Source organism: Dipodomys ordii, unplaced genomic scaffold, assembly GCF_000151885.1.
Source record: "Dipodomys ordii isolate 6190 unplaced genomic scaffold, Dord_2.0 Scaffold195, whole genome shotgun sequence".
In the NCBI taxonomy this organism is placed as follows: domain Eukaryota; kingdom Metazoa; phylum Chordata; class Mammalia; order Rodentia; family Heteromyidae; genus Dipodomys; species Dipodomys ordii.
Window position 1 is genome coordinate 323,765 of NW_012267411.1, and position 21,101 is coordinate 344,865.

Sequence of the window (21,101 nt, forward strand, 5' to 3'; positions counted from 1 at the left end):
GAGCTGGGGGCGGGGGAGGGAGGCTGTCGGCCCGACACACTGGTGGGCGGGAGGGGGGGGGGAACGGTGTGCTATTGTCTACGGTTCGCTTTGTCTGGAGACCCGCGCCGCCGAGCGTGCGGACGCGGTTGGGGGGGGGGCCCCGTTCCGACCTCTGAAGTTCCTAACGTTAGAACCACGTCTATAATGCTGGGTGACGCTCATCTCCCAGACGAGAACTCCTAAAGACTGCGGGAGGGCCCGGTGACGGGGTCCCCCCGCAGCGACGTGCAGATGGCGGGGTGAGGGGTGAGCAGAGCGCTGGGGGCCCGGCCGGAAGCGGGAGGTGAAAGCCGGGACCTCAAGCCAGGAAGAGAGAGTTACCACCCCAGACTGTACCTAGTTCCAGTTCTTGGTCCCCGGGGTTTGTGGTGGCTGCTTTCATCTTGCTGAGCCCGAATTAAGACGCCAGTGGCCGAGGGCGATTTCTTCCAGGGCAGTCTCCACCTCGGCTCATTTGTGTCCACTCTCCTTCCCCAGCCTTTCTACACTGGATGCTCTCAGATGGATACAAAGAAGCACAATTAGTGCAGAACACAAGCTTGGGAGTCAAGGGATTTACGTTCTATTCTTGCTGTCCCTGGGTGATGACATCTTTTCCTGAGGTGGTTCACGCTTTCCGTACCAGGGTTCCTAGGACAGCTTTAAAAACACACACAAAAAGTAAAATGTTATATGTGTGCAGTTGTACATCCTAGGAAGGACGATACTACTAGTGTGCCCGGGTGATTGGTTTACTGGGATCTTTTAAACGGACTTTGCTACTTTCTCTACAGCTTCATAAGCAAGTTTGTAGGTACATCCACAACGAAGGTTGTTCACGAATAAAAGTTTTCAGTGCCTTTATTAAAATGGAAGTTTTTGTGTTCCTAAGTGGTTTTTCTGGATATGTACCATTGCAGGGATTATTATTTGGGGAGGGGAGTGGGAAGGCTTAACCTTTCGCCCATACATCCCTATTCTTTGTATCAAACTTGATGAGTTAAACTTAAGTTTGATGCGTCTAGGTTTAGAACAATATTAGTGACTACTGATGCCAAAGAGAATTTAAAAGAGCTTTTAAATTATATTTTTTGTAATTTGTAAGTCAAGCTTTGCCAGCATCCATGGTACTTTAAGTTACAAAAAGTTTACTGAGTATGGGGCTGGGAAGGTGGCTCAGTGGTAGAGTACTTGCATGCCTGAGGCCCTGGGTTCGATTCCTCAGCACCATATAAGCAAAAAGAAAAAGCCGGAAGTGGCGCTGTGGCTTAAGTGGTAGAGCTTGAGCTGAAGAGCTGAGGGACAGTGCCCAGGCCAGAGTTCAGGCCCCACGACCAGAACCCCCCCCAAAAATTTACTGAGTAGAAATTAGTTTAATTTTTATTTAATATTAGACATTTTATTTGGTTTGATATCTGTTACATTTATGTTACCTTAGAGTCTGTGCCTTCTATACATTTCTCCCCATTAATTGTGGTAGCAATGTGGCAGGTTAACCTCCTTACCTACACTGGCCAATGTTAAATGTTCATAGATGTTTGTTTCTATCTTTCAGCTTTGTTAGCATAAATTGACCAAGTACTGAGTTTCATTCTGACATTTTCTTATATGCATATAATGTACTTTGATCATTTTCACTCATTACCCATGTTTATCATCCCTCTCATCCCTTTTTTTCTTCTACATCCCTCTTTTTACTTTATGCCTCCCCTCAATTCCAAATATAAGAGAAAACATGGTACTTTGTGAGAATAGCTTATTTCACATCATCTCCAATTCCATCTGTTTTTCCACAAATGACATAATTTTGTTGTACTTTATGCCTAGATATGTTGATTGTGGATATATGCCACATTTTCTTTTGTCATTCATTTATTGATCGGTGTTAGGTTTTTTAGAAAGAGGTAGAGCTGAGTAAGAACTGCACCCGCACCCACGTGGTATTCAGGTAAGGAGTAGGTTTACTCAGTAGACCTGCTGAGACCAGGCAAGGTTGGCACTCCACGTGGCTGGCAAAAGAGAGGAAAGAGAGAAAAGAGCAGAGAGAGGGGTAAGAACAGTAGCACTCACGTGGTATTCAGGTAAGGGGTAGGTTTATTCAGTAGACCTGCTGGGACCAGGCAAGGTTTGCACTCCACTCCACGTGGCTGGGAAAGAGAGGAAAGAGCTGGAGCAGAGAGAGCTAGAAAAGAAGAGCAAGAGAAGAAGAGCAAGAGAGCGTCTGGGCCTGGGCTAGGCCTTATGTAGGGTATGGGCGGGGAAAGGTGTGGCCACATCAAATTCAGATGTGACCTCAGCGGATGCAGATGTGACCTCTTCCAGGTGTCCCAGTTGCCTAGGTAACGCAGGTACTGGAGACTTTGCTGCGAGGAGGGTGGAGTCTGCTAGCCATCCAGGAGCGGACCTTACAATCGGCATCTAGGTTGTATAATTTGGCTATTGTGAATAGTGCCTTAATAAACATGGTGTTCAGATATCTCTATAATCTGACTTTCTTTTTTGTTGTTGTTGGTCCTGGGCCTTGAACTTAAAGAGTGGTGTCTCAGCTCAAGGTTAATGCGCTACCACTTTGAGCCACAGTGCCACTAATAAGCTGATTTTCATTCTTTTGCATATAAAGAATCACATAATATACATACTTGTTTTATATGTGATACATATCACTGAATCATATGTTAATTCTATTTTTAATAATTTGAGGAATCTTTAAAGTGATTTCTATAGTGGCTGAACTAATTTATATTTCCACTAGGTGTATAAGGAGTATTCTTACCTGTTTCTTACCAGTATTTGTTGTCTTGTTTTCTTGCTGATAGCCATGCTGACTGGGATGAAATTAAATCTCAGTAAAGTTTTGATTGGTTTTGCATTCCTTGATGGCTAAAGATGTTGAACACTTATTGCCATTTGTACTTCATTTTTTTTTAAAGTATTCCACTTATTTGCCCTCTTTATTTATTTTTTTAACTCTGTGTATACTGTTTAATGAATAACTGGCAAATGTTTTCTCCTGTTAAATAGTCTCTCTCTTCACCCTGTTTGTTTTGTTATGCAGAGGCTTTTTAATTTAATACAATCCTTGCTATCATGAGTCCTGTTCAGAAAGTCATTGACTCTCATTTCAAGTGTTTTTTCATGTTTTTAGTAGTAGTGCCAAGCTTTCAAGTTTAGCTTTAAGGTTTTTGTTGCTTGCATTATGCTCACCTTTGGTCCTCAGCTCCACCCATACTTGAGCTCCTCCCTGCCAAGGAGCTCCCTCTCTCCGCCCAGACCTGCCTGAGCTCCCACTTTCCTCACTTCCTGCCCCTGACCACCTGCTATCTGGGTAGGGACTGTGGCTTGTGCTCCCTCTTTGGGGAAATATGGCTCCTCTAATAAACCTTGTAATTTCTTCCTGTGGTCCTCTGGGATGGATGTGAAGGATTCCTTTGTTAAATTTTGAATTGATTATACAAGGTGGTACATAGGAATTCAGTTTTTCCAACACCACTCGTTAAAGAGGCTGTTTGAAAATATTTTGGTACCTTTGTCAATCAGATGGCTGTGACTATGGGCTTGTTTCTGGGTCTTCTGTTGGTCTTCATATTTTTGTTGTTGTTGGTCGTGGGGCTTGAACTCTAGGCCTGAGCACTGTCCCTCTCAGCTCTTCAGCTCAAGGCTAGTACTCTATCATTTGAGCCACAGCACCACTTCCACCTTTTTCTGTTCATGTGGTACCGAGGAATTGGATCCAGGGCCTCATGCATGCAAGGCAAGGTCTCTACTGCTGAGCCACCTTCCCAGCCCCTTCATATTTCTTTAAATGCCAGTAACATTCTATTTTTGCTTCTATAGCTTGTGGCAGTTTGAGGTCAAGTGTTGTACTTGCTACCACCAGCACTGCTCTTTTTACTTAGGATGACTTTGGTTATTCAAGGTCATTTATGATTTTAAATGCATTTTAAGATTTCCGTGAAGAATATCACTGGAATTTTGATGAAGATGCATTGAATCTATGGATTGCTTTTAGTAATATGGCCACTTTAATTCTGTCCATGAACAGGAACAATCTTTACATCTTCTATTGTCTTATATTTCTTTCTTCAGTCCTCATTGTCAACTTCCTATATTGCTCTCTAATAGTCCTTGTTAGTGGCTTCTGTGTCATAATTGTAAGGTCCGCTCCTGGATGGCAAGCAGACTCCACCCTCCTCGCAGCAAAGTCTCCACCCAGTACCTGCATTACCTAGGCAACTGGCACACCTGGAAGAGGTCACATCTGCATCCGCTGAGGTCACATCCGAATTTGATGTGGCCACACCCTTCTCCGCCCATACCCTACATAAGGCCTAGCCCAGGCCCAGATGCTCTCTTGCTCTTGCTCCTCTTTTCTTGCTCTCTCTGTTCTATTCTAGCTCTCTCTCTCTGTTCTTTTCTTGCTCTCTCTCTTTCCCAGCCACGTGGAGTGCCAACCTTGCCTGGTCCCAGCAGGTCTACTGAATAAACCTACCCCTTACCTGAATACCACGTGCGTGCTGGTGCAGTTCTTACTCGGCTACCTCTTTTTAAAAACCTAACAATAATTAGTCACAAATTATCAAAAGTTGACATTATTTTCTCTCGAGGAATCCAAACCTAGAGGGGAAAAAGGGCATGTACATAAAAATGCACCTCTTAGAGACAGTGGGAGAGAAGAGAAAGGGAGAGTGAGTGGGTCAGGAGGAATAATATGATCAAAGTATTTTGTATACATGTGCAAAAAGGTCATAATGAAACCTATATATTTAGCTGCAAAAATGATTTTTTAAGGAGCAAAAGGGATAAAAATGGAAAAGGTGAATATGACCAAAATATATGGATATGGAAATATCACAATGAAACCTCTCAAATTGTATGATGTGTTAATAAAAAATAGTTGGGGAATTTAAAAAATTGACATTAATATCTAGCATGGTACTGACCTAAGGTTTTTAAAATCAAGTCATAGTAGACAGTCTGAAGCACTAAGGGGTGTATAATACATGTATTTTTTTTTTCTCTGATACTGGAGTTTTGGCCTTGGGGACTTGCTAAAGCCACACTCCCCTGCCCCAGTCCTTGTTGCTTTAGTTTTTTCAGATAGTGATATAATACTAGTAGAAAAACAGGCAGCTTGCAGGTGGTAGGATAAGCTGATAATACAAAATCTGCCTGAATATGAAATGGGTGTGAGTGTTGGGGAATGGTACCTTTAAGAGGTGATTAGATCGTTAAGGGTGCCTTTCTTGTGGGAATGAGCTTTTACTCTTTGGGGAATGAATTTGGTTACCATAAGAGCAGACTATTATAAAGCAAATTTGGAGCCCTGGTGAGGTTTCTGTACTCTCTAATCCCAGCTACCCAGACTTGTTTATTAAAAACAAACTAGCCTGAATAAAAACATAAAGACCTTATCTTCTGGAAAACAACAAGAAACAAAAGTTTGGGGGTGTGGCTTTGGGAGTAGAACACCTGCCTAGTAAAACAAGTTTGGCTTCCTCAACTTTCTTATTTGCTTCCTCTCTCACCAATGTCACCTGACCCTTACACATAGGCTGCTCTTTGCTCTGTGATACTATGTGAGCCCCTCACCAGAAACCAATGACAGTGCTATGCTCTTGGACTTCTAAAACTGTGACATAAATAAATCTTAAGAAAAAGAAATCTAGTCTTGGATATTTTTTATGCCAACACAAAATAGACTAAAACATATTTGCAAGGTATATTAAATAGGTAGGTTTCATTAGTTAGCTGATGAAGAGAATACCACGCGCTATTCAGGCAGAAGAAGTTTATTTACTGAATTGCTATCCTCCATTGTGCATAGTGGAGAGGCATGGCTGAGAAGGAAAGGGGCGGACCTCCTCTCCCCCCCACCCCCACCCCCAGGACTTATCTAGGCCAGGGACAGGAAGAGATGTGGCCACACTGGATCCAGACATGACCTCAGGGTGTAGGACCTTTGTAAGGTAAGGTCAGATGGGAGGCAAGTGACCAGAGGTGGCCCAGGATGTGAACTAGCAGGAGGGGAAGGTGACTTCTTCCAGGTCTGCCAGTTACCTAGGTAACAGATACTGGGCAGAAATTCAGTCAAGAGGTAGGGAGGTGTCCCTGTGCAGACCTTACAATATTAAACTGCTATATATCCATGCCATTGTGCTGTTAGGAGTCTGTGATGCTGCTTCCTAGACTTGAGAAAACTTGTGTCTGCCAGCCCCCTAACCCTAACCACAGCTACCTGTACACACCAGTCAGAAGAGGTTTGCTAGCTTCCCTTGGCTCTATTTTGTAAATATTTATGTCCATCCAGAATGTGTATGGTAATGGGGCTGGGAAGGTGGCTCAGTGGTAGAGCGCTTGCCTTGCATGCCTGAGGCTCTGGGTTCGATTCCTCAGCACCACAAAAGAAAAAAGAAAAAAGCCGGAAGTGGCACTGTGGCTCAAGTGGTAGAGTGCTAGCCTTGAGCTGAAACGCTGAGGAACAGCGCCCAGGCCCAGAGTTCAGGCCCCATGACCGGACCCAAAAAAAAAAAAAAAAAAACTTAATCTTGCCAGCCACTGGTGATTCATGCCTATAATTGTAGCTATTCAGGAAGCGGAGACCACAGGATTGCAGTTCAAAGCCAGCCTAGGCAGGAAAGACCATGAGACTCTCATCTCCAATTAAACACCCAAAATGTCAAAAATAGAGCTGTGGCTCAAGTGGCCAAGTGCTAGCCTTGAGCACAAAAGCCCAGGAACAATCCCTGCAGTGATAGTATCAACAAGGTAGAATCCTTGGGGACAGTGCCCTCATAAATAGAAGTCAAAGAGCAGCGATCTGACCATCAGACCTATGAATACAGTGTTTCTTCTATTTCCTTTATCTTGCAAGGATGGTAGCAGGATGCCATCTTGGAAGCCTCCCCAAGTACCAATCTGTTGGCATCTTGACATTGGACTTTCTAACATCCAGACTGAATAAAAATGTTTGCTGATTATATAACATGCTTAAATAACTCATGCTCATAGTAGTACAAATAGACTAAAACACCTGGTTTATTTGGTTTATAAATTGACCCTGGGTAATTGGGGTGGGGGTTGGGGAAACGTTGCTTTTTATATGATTCAGACAAGCCTGATGATACTCTTGCTTCGGTCTTCCAAGTGCTGGAATTGTAGACTTCTGCCATCGTTTCTAGCTACGATAGACCCTGTTATTGTTTAGATATTTCTCATTGTAAGGAATTTCTTTTATACTATAGCTTACCATGGTTATAGATTTACATATACATGTAAGCATCATAAAGCTACACTTGGCTGTATATATGCTCACTGCTATTTCTATTCTGCTATTTAGAAAAATACTAAAGTTGACATCAGAATGCACTAAGTGGTTGTAATCTAAGTTTGAAGACCATGACTTTACATTCATGGTATTCTGGAGAGTTTATACTATTCAAGAAATAACTGAGAAGAAGGATTAATCTTAAATTGGGGATGTTTATTCCAAATTGATGCAAAATAATAAAGAAGAAGAAAATGGAATTTAAGGCCAAAGAATGCCAGGAAATTCAAAAACAAATTATTTGGAGTTTTTCCTGTAATGGATAATTCTTACCTCCCAAACAGGATCTTAAGTGGGGAGAGAGGGGGGACAGTTTCTTGACAGTAGGTGCACTACCCACCTGCCCTTCCAATAAAGAAAATACCAGACACATTTGCAATTGTTTTGGTGGGGGGAAGGATAGTGCAATAGTGAGTCTTGAACTCAAGGCCTCCTGCTCTTGCTCAATTGTTTTACTCACTGATTTGTGTTCTGCCACCTGAGTAATGCCTCCATTTCCAGTTTTTTGCTAGTTAATTTGAGATGAGTCTCACTTGGGCTGACTCAGAACTGTCATAAATCTCTCAGCATCATGAGTAGGTAGGATTATAGATGTTAGCCACCAGTACCCATCCTCAATTTTTATTTCCTCCTTAATTGCACATATCTATTAAGGTACCTGACACTTTTTCCATCAAGCTTTCTCTCACTTTTGGAGTAAGTGATATAAGGTAGTATCAAAAGAACATAATCTTTGGAGTCAGATTCAAAGGTCAGATATTCCTTGTGATATCAGGTAGTTACTATCAATAAAATGGAGACAATGATAGGTTTTTTCAGAGTTGTCCCAAAGATCAAAGGAGATGACATCTATAAAGTCTCTGTTGTTTGTCAAATAACAGGGCTTTATTAGATGTTTATTTCTTACATTCCTCTTGGTAATTATTCCCCCTTTAGGATACCCAGGCACTGTGTTTTGAAGACATCACTTTCTACTTCATAATGGAGCAACATATTTATTTTCTCCATCCTACATGTCAAACTCCTTGGAACTAGGGTTTACTAGTCATCCATATTTATATGGTAAATGACATTTAACAGAAAGTGTTCACAAAACATTTGTCATCAAAGGCCATGTCAGAATTTTTAAAATTTAAACTTTTACACATGAATGCAACTACTAATAAAAACAATAAAAATTGTGATGCTAAAGCACTGATCACTGGAATATAAAGAATTGCATTGCATCAGCCTGTATTTGCAGAGTTGACAATGTCAAAGAGCCTGGGCTGGCTGGCATCAGGCCTAGAAACCTGAAATCAGCCAGGACCCCCTCTCCTTCAGTGAACATTCGGGTGATAAGCCAACCTGCCCCGGTTGTAATCAGTTTAACTATGAAGGGGCCTGAATGAGCTTAGCCATTAGCTTCTGTAATCACGATTCCTGAGCTATTTCCCACATCCCCCCTCCCCACTTAAAGCTTACAAATACTCTATACAAACCTGCAGTTGTGGCTCAGACTTTGGAAAGGACTCCTCTGGGCTTGTTGGTGTAAAATAAACCTGAGTTACTCCAACCCCTCTAAGTGTTTCACTGGGTCTCTCAATGATCTGTTCATCTTTCCATGACAAGTCAGTAAGGTAAGAAAGAACATCTAATGCTAAAACATAATGGCCAATGTATACAGAGCCTCTGCTGGGGGAATTATGATCAAAGAGGATAGAGCCAATGAAGAAGACAATTCAAACAAATATGTAAAGTCATTCACTTTTTTTTTTTTTTTTTTGGTCAGTTGTGGGGCTTGAACTCTGAGCCTGGGCCCTGTCCCTGAGTTTGTCAGCTCAAGGTGAGTGCTCAACCACTTGAGCCACAGTGCCACTTCCGGTTTTCTGGTGGTTAACTGGAGATAAGAGTCTGATAGACTTTTCTGCCTGGGCTGGCTTTGAACCATGATCCTCAAATCTCAGCCTCTTGAGTAACGATTACAGGTGTGAGCCACCAGTGCCTGATAAGGCATTCGCTTTTAAACATGGAAGATTTAAGCCACACAGCCTGCCTGGGCTTTCCTTGAGGAAGAAAAAAAGTTTGTATATCTGTGTATATTTATTTATACAAACCAATAAAATGAAGAGAAACAAAAATCTTAAACTCAGGAAATGAGAATCTGTGATACATTTATTCGACAACACATGTTTATTAGTGCCTGTTTGTGTGCCAGACATCATTGTAGATAATCAGGGAAGAAAGCAGTCAACTCCCTTTGCCTTCATGAAATTCAGCTTCTGTTGAAGTAGGACTGTGATAAGCATGTAGTTACTGACCAAACAACTACAGAAATGGTTACCACGGGATAGAAAGAAAATGGTGTGAACAAAATAAATATTAGTGAAAATTTATTAAGGGAAGAGAAAAGGTACAGAAAACAGAAGTACTGATTTTTCACTAAATCATCTATTGTTACAAGTTAAAAATGTAGCTTAGGATATTATAAATAACACTTTCAGGGAAACAGAACTTCAGGTAAAGATAGTATCTCTTGAAGAGCACTCTGGATCTAAATAAATATTGCTTCAGGTATTTTAGTGATGGTATTTAATACTAGGAATTATAACAGTGGAAAACTGAATAAATGGAACATAGTGGAGTAACCCAGTAGTCTATGCCAGAAGCCACTCAGCTCTTAGTACAAAGGGAGAAAGATTACCTGACACGTGGGGATGGGGGAGGGAACAGCAGCTACTCTTGGCTTTTCTTTATCAGAACCTTCAGTCTTCCATTCATCCTCTCCTCATTACCCAATTTCACAGCTTCTTCCATTTACTGATCCTGAGACAGTAAAAATGATGAACTAGTCTACCTTCGTTCTTGCATAAGGCACAGAAAGAATTCAGAGTGAGTCTTAACTACTCAGCAGGCTATGCAGGACATTCCTCGGGTCTTTTAATATCCCAGGCCACAACCACACCACTTTCTTGGAACTAGTTAGTACTTAGGTCTTCTTCAGACATCTCTACAGTGTTAAACCACACCATCATGTTAAACACAACCACTTACCCCCAATATACAAACAGTGTATGCATGTCCTTAATTTATTAAGGTGATTTCATGTTTTAATGTAGTTAAGGATTTGGACCCTTGGAATTTTATCTTTGCTGCCATATACTTCTGAGCAGCCTTCAAAAATATACTCAGCCTTTATTTTCCATTATCTGTAAAATGGGAATAATTGTTCCTACTCCTAGTCTTATTTTTTTTCCAAGATTCAAGTGGTCAGAAATTTTAAATAAATTAGCATCGCCTAATAATTCCTAACAAAAATAAGCACAGAATAAATCTGTCAGGTAACAAAAGCCTGGGCTCAACACTCTTTAGATGATGCCCAGTAGATGGCAGTAGCCACAGGTAAATAAAATCTCCAAGTATATTGCACTTCATCAACTGTAAGAGCCCCAAACTAGGCTTTTAATTTATAATAATTACCTAAACATATCTTGCAGATCAGACTTGTGGTATTATTCCTAAACTCCAGGAGATTCTGATCCAAGGAGACAGCAGGCAAACTTTGAGGACACTCCCCCCCCACCCCGCCACCACTATCTTACATCCAGTGTGATGAGGTAAACAACTGACTTTTGTTTTTCCAATCTGTTCTTCTAGCTGTGATAATAGGGTGTAATTTGGAGAATGACCCTATTGAAAATCAGAGATTATATACAAGGATTTTGTAAAAGACTTCACAGAATTTGAGTCCATTATTCATGTATTCAGTAATTACTCAGCATTCTGTGAATAGGCACTTTGGTGTACAGATAGATCAGGTGCCACCCGAGTGTATAACCAGGTTTGTTATCTTCCCTGGAGCCAGAACAGAGGATAGTGAGTCTCATACATGGGTTGGTGGGACAGCATGCACAGACTACATTGTTTTCATCACAGCCTGAATCACAGATTGCTTCTTCAAATATAATGCCATTATGATCTTAACAGCTCTCTACCAACATACCATCTCCAACAGGTAGCCCTTTGAGAGGAAACCACTACTTGTTTCCCAAGCCTCATCATCAACCCCAACTAAGCTACGTCCCCTTAGAACTTGCTTTCTAATGGGGTAAAACTGCAGTGTGCACAATAAACAGTCCTTTGACACAGCTGGGCATGCTAAGATGAAAATAGAGCAGGGCAGTGTGAGATAAAGCACCCGGGTGGCATCGGGATGGGGGACGGGTTTGTGCGGTAGAGTCCACGAATACCTGCTTGGGAAGATGGAATTTAAGGTCAGAAAGAATGAATCTTTAATAAAATCTGGAGGGAATGCTACCAGAGAGGAGAAACTGAATGCATACCCATGTGCCTAGAGCTCTGTGAATCTGAGGTGCTTAGAAACAAGGAGGCAAGTGTGAGGACTTGTTATGAGATGCACAATGTGGCTATTTAATTGTTCTTGTAGAGAAAGAAGGAAGATACAGAAGGGAAGAGATCCTTTGCACAAGCTCTTGCTTTTAGTAAGAGCTGAAACGTATGATCTTTAAAGATCTTTTGCCAGAGTTGGGGATTTAGATCAATGGAAGAGCACTTGCCTGGCGAGTGCAAGGCCCTGAGTTCCATCCTCAGCTACACATGTGCACGTGCACACGCACGTATGCACACACACACACTCAGCTAAAGCTCTTTTAGTTTTAAGCTCTTTTATCTCTTAGTCTATGTCTTTCATTCTGATCATTCTTTCTGAGTCTTTCCAGATTATCCTTTAATGTTGCTTGTCCATAGGGCTCAGTCTACAACTATTTTGTGATTATCTTCTAAACCACACCAGCCTAGACTACAGACATCTGTTGTCCTACCCCAACTCCAGACATTTGTTTTAATCTTCCAAATTTATGTATTCAGACCTTTATTTGTGTTTTGGTTTTTTGAGTTAGCTACTTATTTGACATTTCTATTTGTTTGGGTAAAATCATGTTGAATTTAACATTCAATTTAGGATTCTTGAGTCTCTCTCTCTCTCCCTCTCTCTCTCTCTCTCTCTCTCTCTCTCTCTCTCACACACACACACACACACACACACACACACACACACACACCATGCAACACTGCTCTCTACATGAGAGGCAGAGATGGGAGGATTGCAGTTCAAGGACAAAAACAAGCTGGGAATGGTGGCACATGCCTATAATCTTAGTTACAGAGCTAGGAGGATGGTGGTCCAAGATCAGGCCTGGATAAAAGTATGACCCTAAAGCAGAAGGAAAGAAAGAAAGGAAGGAAGGAGGAAAGGAAGGAAGAAGGAAGGAAAGAAAGGAAGGAAGGGCTATAGGCATGACTTAAGTGGTAGAATGCTTACCTAGTTAATATGAAACCCTGAGTCCAAACTCCATATCTCTGCATGTACATCTCCCCCACAAAACAAAACAAAATATCAGTGAAAAGAAACAGCCCAGAGCACTGAGCAGTCTGGGCCCTTCAGGGACGGGCCAATTGCCACCTTCTCTCAAAATGTCCACCTTGTTCTTTCATACACAGATAAAATACCATGGTAAACATCATCTGTGCTTACCAATATTTCTAGTTCTCCTTTTCTAAACATTTGGAAGATTATATGTAGCCTCCTTGTTTACTTTGGCCACTGAAATGTAAATGGAAGTTACTTGTTGCTTCTGGCAGAACTATTTAAAGCAGCTTCCTTTTGTGTGTGTGTGTGTGTGTGTGTGTGTGTGTGTGTGTGTGTTGAAATGTAGATGGATAATATCAAAATAGCCTGGAATGCTGAACTATCACTGTTGAGCCTAGGAAAATTGCTCCAAAACAAAACAAAAAGTCTTTTGTTGTATAAGCAAATAAGCCATTGAGGTTTTTGCTTATTTTTTTTTGGTAACTTCTAGATATGTGTTCATATATGTATATGCATTATAGGTTAGCATAGATAATCAGAACTATATAAATCTGACATAGTAATGCTATTCAAGTATATATTTTAAGACAAATCAGTCTATTCATAAACCTCTCTAAACAAAAATTCTGCAGCTGCCATTGCCCCAGACTGTCTGTCCACAAGTCAGCCAAATTTCAGTCATTTTGATCACTACACATGTAGTTGTTCAATCTCAAATCCTAAAACAAGGAGGAATTGATGTAATTCCTCCCTTTCTCTTTCCACAGTCTAAGCATTAGGTTTCCCCAAGTCTTATAGCTCAGATATGCTCGGGCCATCCATAATAGCCTCTTCCTGTCCTGCTTCTCAGGATACGGATAAATCCCTTCCCTACAACTTAGTGGCTACATAGAAATTCTGCTTCCCAGCTCTGCCCTCAGCTACCCAGTCCTTAGAGGCAACCCAAATGACTGCAACCAATATATTCCACATCTACAAATAAATAAGTCTGTATTTCCATTCAGAATAAGCTTTTATAAAATGCAAATCTGGACTTTTTTTTTTGTCGGTCATGGGGCCTGAACTCTGGGCCTGAGCACTGTCCCTCAGCTCTTCAGTTCAAGGCTAGCACTCTACCACTTGAGCCACAGCACCACTTCCAGTTTTCTGGTGGTTTATTGGAGGTAAGAGTTTTACGGATTTTTCTGCCCTGGCTGGCTTGAACCGCGATCCTCAGATCTCAGCCTCCTGAATAGCTAGGATTACAGGCGTGAACCATCGGTGCCTGGCAATTACACATCTTTCTATTGAGGGTCCTGTCTTAGCAGCATCCTCACTTTTCCTTTCTCCCACTACAGTCCAGTCCTTCTGATCTTTCAGTTCTTAGATGACACCTCTCCCAAGTGATTTCATTTCTTGCCTCAAGAACCTGTGCTTGGACTGGGAAGGTGGCTCAGTGGTAGAGCACTTGCCTTGCATGCATGAGGCCCTGGGTTCAGTTCCTCAGCATCACATAAGCAGAAAAAGCCGGAGGTGGCGCTGTGGCTCAAGTAGTAGAGCTCTAGCCTTGAGCTGAGAGACAGCCCCCAGGTCCAGAGTCCAGCCCCAATGACCGACCAAAAAAACCAAAGACCAAAATACACAAAAACCTGGGTTGAATTACAAAACAAAACAGAAAAAGCTGGTCATTGGGGACTCACACCTGTAATCCTAGCTACTCAGAAAGCTGAGCTCTTAGGATCACTGTTCAGAATCAGCCCAGGCAGGAAATTCTATGAGAAGAACTCAGGGACAGCACCTAGGCCTGAGTTCAAGTCCTACAACTGACAAAATAAAAAACAAAAAACAAAATGGTAACCCCTATGTACATCACCTTTATAAAACCGGTAACAAAATATTTAATAAAAGACAGCCTATGCTGTTCTCTCTGCTTGAAAAGCTCTTCCCCAAGTCTGCACAAACTCATTTATTCCATAAATATTTTCTTCTCTGAGAATGTGGTAGCCCTCCTACTCCTGTTATTCCCTATTGTTGTACCATATGTTACTTTCAAAGCCCCTGTGTAACTAGTCATGTGTAATCAGCCCTCCATACCCATAAGGTCTGCATCCATAGATTCAGCCAACCACATATGGAAAATATTGGACATCAGTAAGGTAACTGTGATTGACAACAGGAATATTAATGTTCCCAGCACAAAGAAATTATAAATGCCTGGTGTGATGGATGTGTCAGTCACTTTGATCTGATCATTATACAGAATATATGTGATTGAAATATCACTGTGCCTCATAAATATGTTACTATATGTCTATTAAATCTTGTAAATGTTTGAAAATCTTACCATGTTTTTCTAAGTAATACAGCATAGCATTATTTTCATGGCCTGTACAGTGTATTTGGTATGATTTGAAGCATATAAGGAAGATGGATGTGCTTAGGCTGTATGCAAATATTACAGGATTACATGTCAGGGACTTTGGCATGCATGGATTTACGTATCCGAAAAGTTTTTAGGACCAATGCTTCTTGGTGCAGAGAGATAACTCTGTATTAGTATCTTTACTTTACTGGTAGTTTCCCACATTAAACTATGAGTTTCATGAGTTTCACAGAGAGTGAATCTGTTTAGTTTATCCACTACTTCCATGCTACTATAAAATAGGTCCATAATTAGCATTTGATGAATGAATGAGGAACTGCTGGGAAAACTAGTGCCCTCCAGGTGGAGGTGAGGGAAGTATGAGACAGCCTCAAGGACTTAAGCAGCAATTTGGCCTCCATATTGTTTCTCTGCTGGCTTCTGCTCCATCTATCTGAAGGTCTCCCCATAAGCCAGCCACACAGTATAAGGAAGGGGTGGGGGAAACCAAAACAGTGTGTCACTTCCAAAGTTTCCAGCCCTGTAAGTCTTTGGGAGGAGATGTCATCAGACACAGAGCCTTATTTGCCAAAGCTTGTTATTTTGTCACAGACGTTTAATAACTGGTTCAAACAGAAATATTAAGCAACCATTTCTTTGTTTTAGAGACTGAATGTTCCTTTATTTTTACAAGCAAGTAAAACCAGAAAGACAATCCAGGCTTCCAGACAGAAACAACAACATATTTATAAGGAAATATTAACTCTACCATCTCAAATCAGCTTCTACTTCTGCTTTCTATGTTTTAAAATAGCATGTATTTCTTTTTTCCTGATGATAAAAGACCTCAAATAATTATATATAATGCCCAAACTATCCTAAAAGTAAAAAGTATAGAAATAACCACATCAATGGAACAATCCTTTTATTTTTAAGTCACAAAAGCTAATACATCCCCTTTCATCTCCTGCTCTCTCCTTGGAAACTACAAAACAAAAGCCTCATTCATCTCTACTTTAATTTCACCTTCCAAATTTATTTCTAGGTATCCAGATCATCTGATTGGATTAGCCAGGTAATGTAACCCAACCATTTTTGTTTGCCTTTATCTCTTACCAGACAGGAGGATAAAAATCCAAGCTCTTTAATGTAGTATGCAACGCCCCTCATTCTCTGGCTCCAGTCCATCTTCCAGCCTCATTTCTTTCCATTTCCTTCCCTGACCTATTTAATTGGGAGCTTACTGGAGAAAGTTCATGGGCTCACAAAAGTCTTCATGGTTCAGACCTTTCTCTTCTACTCACCAAGTGTGTCTGCAATGGGGTGTGGAAGGATATCCTGCCCTTGTCCTTTTGCACATGGTACAGGCTTAGGGGGATGAGTGCTGCTGTGCTGGTTTACCATAAATTGATGAGCTAGAAAGTGAATTCAACTAGAAAAGGTAGATTGACTGCTCTGATCAACATGTGATGAGAACCATCCTCATGGTAGGCATTGTCCCATAATTCACAAATGACTTGGAGAAAGCTGCACCTGTTCTTCCTCTCTTCCTCTCTTCTTTCATGTCTAAAGAGTGACTTTAGAGCTCCTCCACACCTACAATGTTAGTAGATGGAAATGAAGTTGAAGAAGAGCATTTTCTCCTTAAAGGCTCCCTGGAAGTCATTGTGAAGAAATTCTACAGTAGAATATCAGGTGTTGGACTATCCTGGACACAGCTAGTTTAGTATAAGAGTGCTCATCTAACTCAAAATGTCCTCATTTAGAAAGTGGAGGTATGACTCGTGGTAGAGTGCCAGCTCTGAGGCAGGGGAAAAAGTAAGAGCTCTAGGTGCTGAGTTCAAGCCCTAATACTGACAAAAAAGGGAAATGTCCTTGGTTAGCCATAAGTCTGAAGGTGGTGTGATGTGGTAAGCTGTAGTTACATGTGGAGTGCTTCTATTGTTCATTTTCCAGCAGTACTAAGGGTTTGAATTCAGGGCTTTTCACTTGTTAGCCAGATGTTCTACGGCTTGAGCCATGTCTCCATATCTCTTCTTTATAGTTATTTTTGAGATAGGGTCTCATCTTTTTCCTGGGTCAGCCTGGACTAAGACCCTTCTGTAGCTGGGATGTCAGGCATGCACCACCACACCCTACTGGTTGAAATAGGGTCTTAAAAACTCTACTCAGGGGCTGGGAAGGTGGCTTAATGGTAGAGTGCTTGCCTACCATGCATGAAGCCCTAGGTTCGATTCCTCAGTACCACATAAACAGAAAAAGCCAGAAATGGTGCTGTGGCTCAATTGGTAGAGTACTAGCCTTGAGCAAAAGAAGCTCAGGGACAGAGCCCAGGCCTTGAGTTCAAGCTCCAGGACTGGCAAAACAAAACAAAACAAAAAAACAACCAACCAAACAAAACCCCCTCTACTCAGGCCTGGTGCCTGTTGTTCAAGTCTATAATCCTAGCTACTCAGCAGGCTGAGGATCATAGTTCAAAGCTAGCCCAGGAAGGAAAGTCTGTGAGAGTCTTATCTCCAATAAACCACCAGAAAATCAGAAGTTACACTGTGGCTCAAGTAGTAGAGCACAAGTCTTGGGCTGAAGAGCTGAGGGACAGTGCCTAGGCCTAGAGTTCAAGCCCCACAACTGACAAACAAAACAACAAAAAACTCTACTCAGACTCATGAGAACCACAGTCCTCTTGATCTTTGCCTCCTGGACAGTAAGATTGATAGATCTGCATATATAACACGCTGCTTGGAGTGTTTTTTTTTTTAAGACTTTCAGAAAGATTCTTGTGCTGCTGATATAGTTGAATTTCTTGGTTATGGTAGTGTATAATAAGTAGCTAAACATTGGATAAAATTGCAGAGTTATGCATATGCACAAATGAATGTATGTATAATAGTGAAATGTGAACAAGCTCAATGATCTGTACCAATACTAGTTTCCTGTTTTTATATATTGTCTTGTTATGAAAGTTGTTTACATTGAGGAGGACTGGACAAAGGGTATGCGAATCTTGCAAATTCATGTGGATTTATCATTATCTTAAGATACAAGGATTTAAGTAATGGGGTTCAGAGTCCTAAAGCCCTTGTTCTAAAACAATGTGTTGATAATGGCCTTGAAGTATAAGACTCTACTTCACTATTCTTTTCTCCCATTCTTTTTAGCCATTTTTCATTGTGTGGCTCTTTTATATAACCTAAAATCATATAATAAGAGTTTATTGGGAAGGAAAGGGGGAGGAGCACAGAAATGGAGAGATAAAGGGTGAACAAATGCAGCAGTGGTACTCACTAGACACTATGTCGAAAATGAATTATACAACTTGTGGGTGGGGATGGGAGGGAAAAACTGGGAGAGAGTGAGGGAAGGGGTGACATTGCCCCAAAAGAAATATACTCTTTACCTGACTTATGTAACTCCTCTGTATGTATATCACTTTTATAACAATACAAAAATTTAAAGAAATAAAACTACTACTAAAAGTCAAAAAAGTTTATGTCTTGTGTTCCATTGCCTGTTACACTGTTTGCATAATAAATACTTTCTATTCTAGCTGAAACCAAAATTCTTTATATAGCTAGTCTTATTCAAATAAATACCCTATGCTTTGGCTGAAATCTCATGCAGCCTAGCCCCAAATAAGAGAATCCTTCCAATATTTCTGGAAAATAGGAAAGTACCTTAAAAGAAAGTACCTTGCTTTGGCTGAAATATGCATCCTAGCCCCAAATAAGAGAATCCTTCCAATATTTCTGGAAAATAGAAAAGTACCTTAAAAGAATGATTATTTCAGTCAGGCACTGGTGGTTCATGCCTGTAATCCTAGCTACTCAGGAGGCTGAGATCTGAGGATCATCATTAGAAGCCAGCCAAAGCAGGAAAGTCCATAAGAAGAGCTCAAGGACAGCACCCAAACCTGGAGTTCAAGCCCCATAACCAACAAAATAAAAAATAGAAAGTCTGTGAGACTCATACCTCCAACTAACCACCAGAAAGCTAGAAGCGGAGCGTGGCTCAAAGCAGAAAAGCTCAGAGAAGCACCCAGGCCCTAAGTTCAAGCCCCACGACTGACCAAAAAAAAATGGTTATTGAAGCATTGTTCATGAAAATTCAAAAGTGTAAACAAACAAATAATCATAAATAGTAGGGGGATAAGTAAATTTTTAAACAGTGGGATATTATACAGCAGGCAGAATTAATGACTAACTGCATGTGCAATCACATGATGAATCTCAGTATTGTAACACTGAAATAAGATGAATACAAAAAAGAAAAAAGAAATCTTTTATTTTAACTTCTTATAGTTTAAAAAACCAAAACAACTAACAGGTTTTAACCAGGCATGTTGGCACAGATTTGTAATCCCAGTACTCAGGAAGCTGAGACAGGAGATTTGTGAGTCCAAGGCCAATTTTGGCTACATAGTAAGCTGCTTCAGAAAAAGAAAGATGGTTTTAAAAATTAGGAGAGTTGTTATTCTTGGGACAATTACTGGAACATAATATAAAGGGACTTTTGGGTGGTGGTTATATTCTTCTTATTGATTTGGATATGAGCTAACGTGTTTTTTATGAGAATTTTTTTAAGTAGCACATTATGATTTTTATACTTTTTATATGTATGTTGCACTAATAAAAACTTTGGTTAAAGTAATGGAAACCATTGTTTAAAAGCTGGAAATATGAGGCTGGGAAGGTGGCTCAGTGGTAGAGCGCTTGCCTTGCATGCTTGAAGCCCTGGGTTTGATTCCTCAGCACCACATAAGCAAAAAAAGAAAAAAGCCGGAAGTGGCGCTGTGGCTCAAGTGGTAGAGCGCTAGCCTTGAGCTGAAGAGCTGAGGGACCGCACCCAGGCCCAGAGTTCAGGCCCACGATTGGACCCCCCCCCAAAAAAAAAGCTGGAGAAATTTGTAACATTTTTATTACATCAATAAATCAACAAAAAATTCTACACTCATAAGTGGAAGTGGAAAATTACATTAAAATGATGACTAATAAGAGAAATGGCAAACTTGCAACGTAGGGTTTTTATTCTATTCAATGATTCATCTCTGAAAGGATATATCTGAGTCATGAAAGCTATCTGTAGAGCCAGGCATAGTGGTACATGTTGTAATCTTAGCACTGGAGAGATTGAGGCAGGAGGATCTCAAGTTCTAGGTCAGCTCAGACAAGATAATGACATATTGTCTCAAAAACAAAACAACAAAACAAAAAGACTTTACATTTATTAAATAATACGTGTAAATGCTTCCAAGTTTACAGGATTTGATTACTTTCACTTGTTATTGAATATCACATAAAATATCAGAATCTTATTCTATAGGTTAAAAATGTAACAAAAATATAGCTTTAATTTCAGAATTAAAGAATTAAATATGCATTATTCATATTATGCATAAAATTCATAGAAGAGATAGTATCCTATCATGCTTGTAAAACAAGCCACACTGTGATTTTCTTTTGTTTTTCAATCCTGGGGCTTGAACTCAGAGCGTGGGCATTGTCCTTGAGCTCTTTTGCTCAAGGCTAGCACTCTACCACTTTAAGCCACAGCTCCACTTCCAGCTTTTGAGTAGTTAGTTGGAGATGAGAGAATTTTCTGCCCGAGCTGTCTTGTATCCAAAATTCTCAGATCTCAGCCTCCTAAGTAGCTAGGGTCACAGTCATAAGCCACCGGTACCCATCTCAGACTGGTTTTCTATAGTCACAACATGCCCAAGATTTTAGATAACTAATCTTGCTATAAAATGGGGCTTTGGTATTTCCTAAAAGAATGAGCACTATTCATCCCTTTTCTGCAAGACAGCAATGCACTTTTTAGAGATAGGATTTTATTTTTTTTTACCATCAAAAGCAGATATTTGTATGAGAGTGCAATAGTATTATGATCCTAATTGTACTATGGCTTAATATAACCAAGGTTCAGGATCAACTAATTTGATATAGTCATTGATCATCTTCCTGCAGAAGTATAACCATGTGGTTACTGATTGTTTTAAGAAAAAAATCCCCAGAGATCAGACATTGTACCTTTGGATACCCAAGTACAAC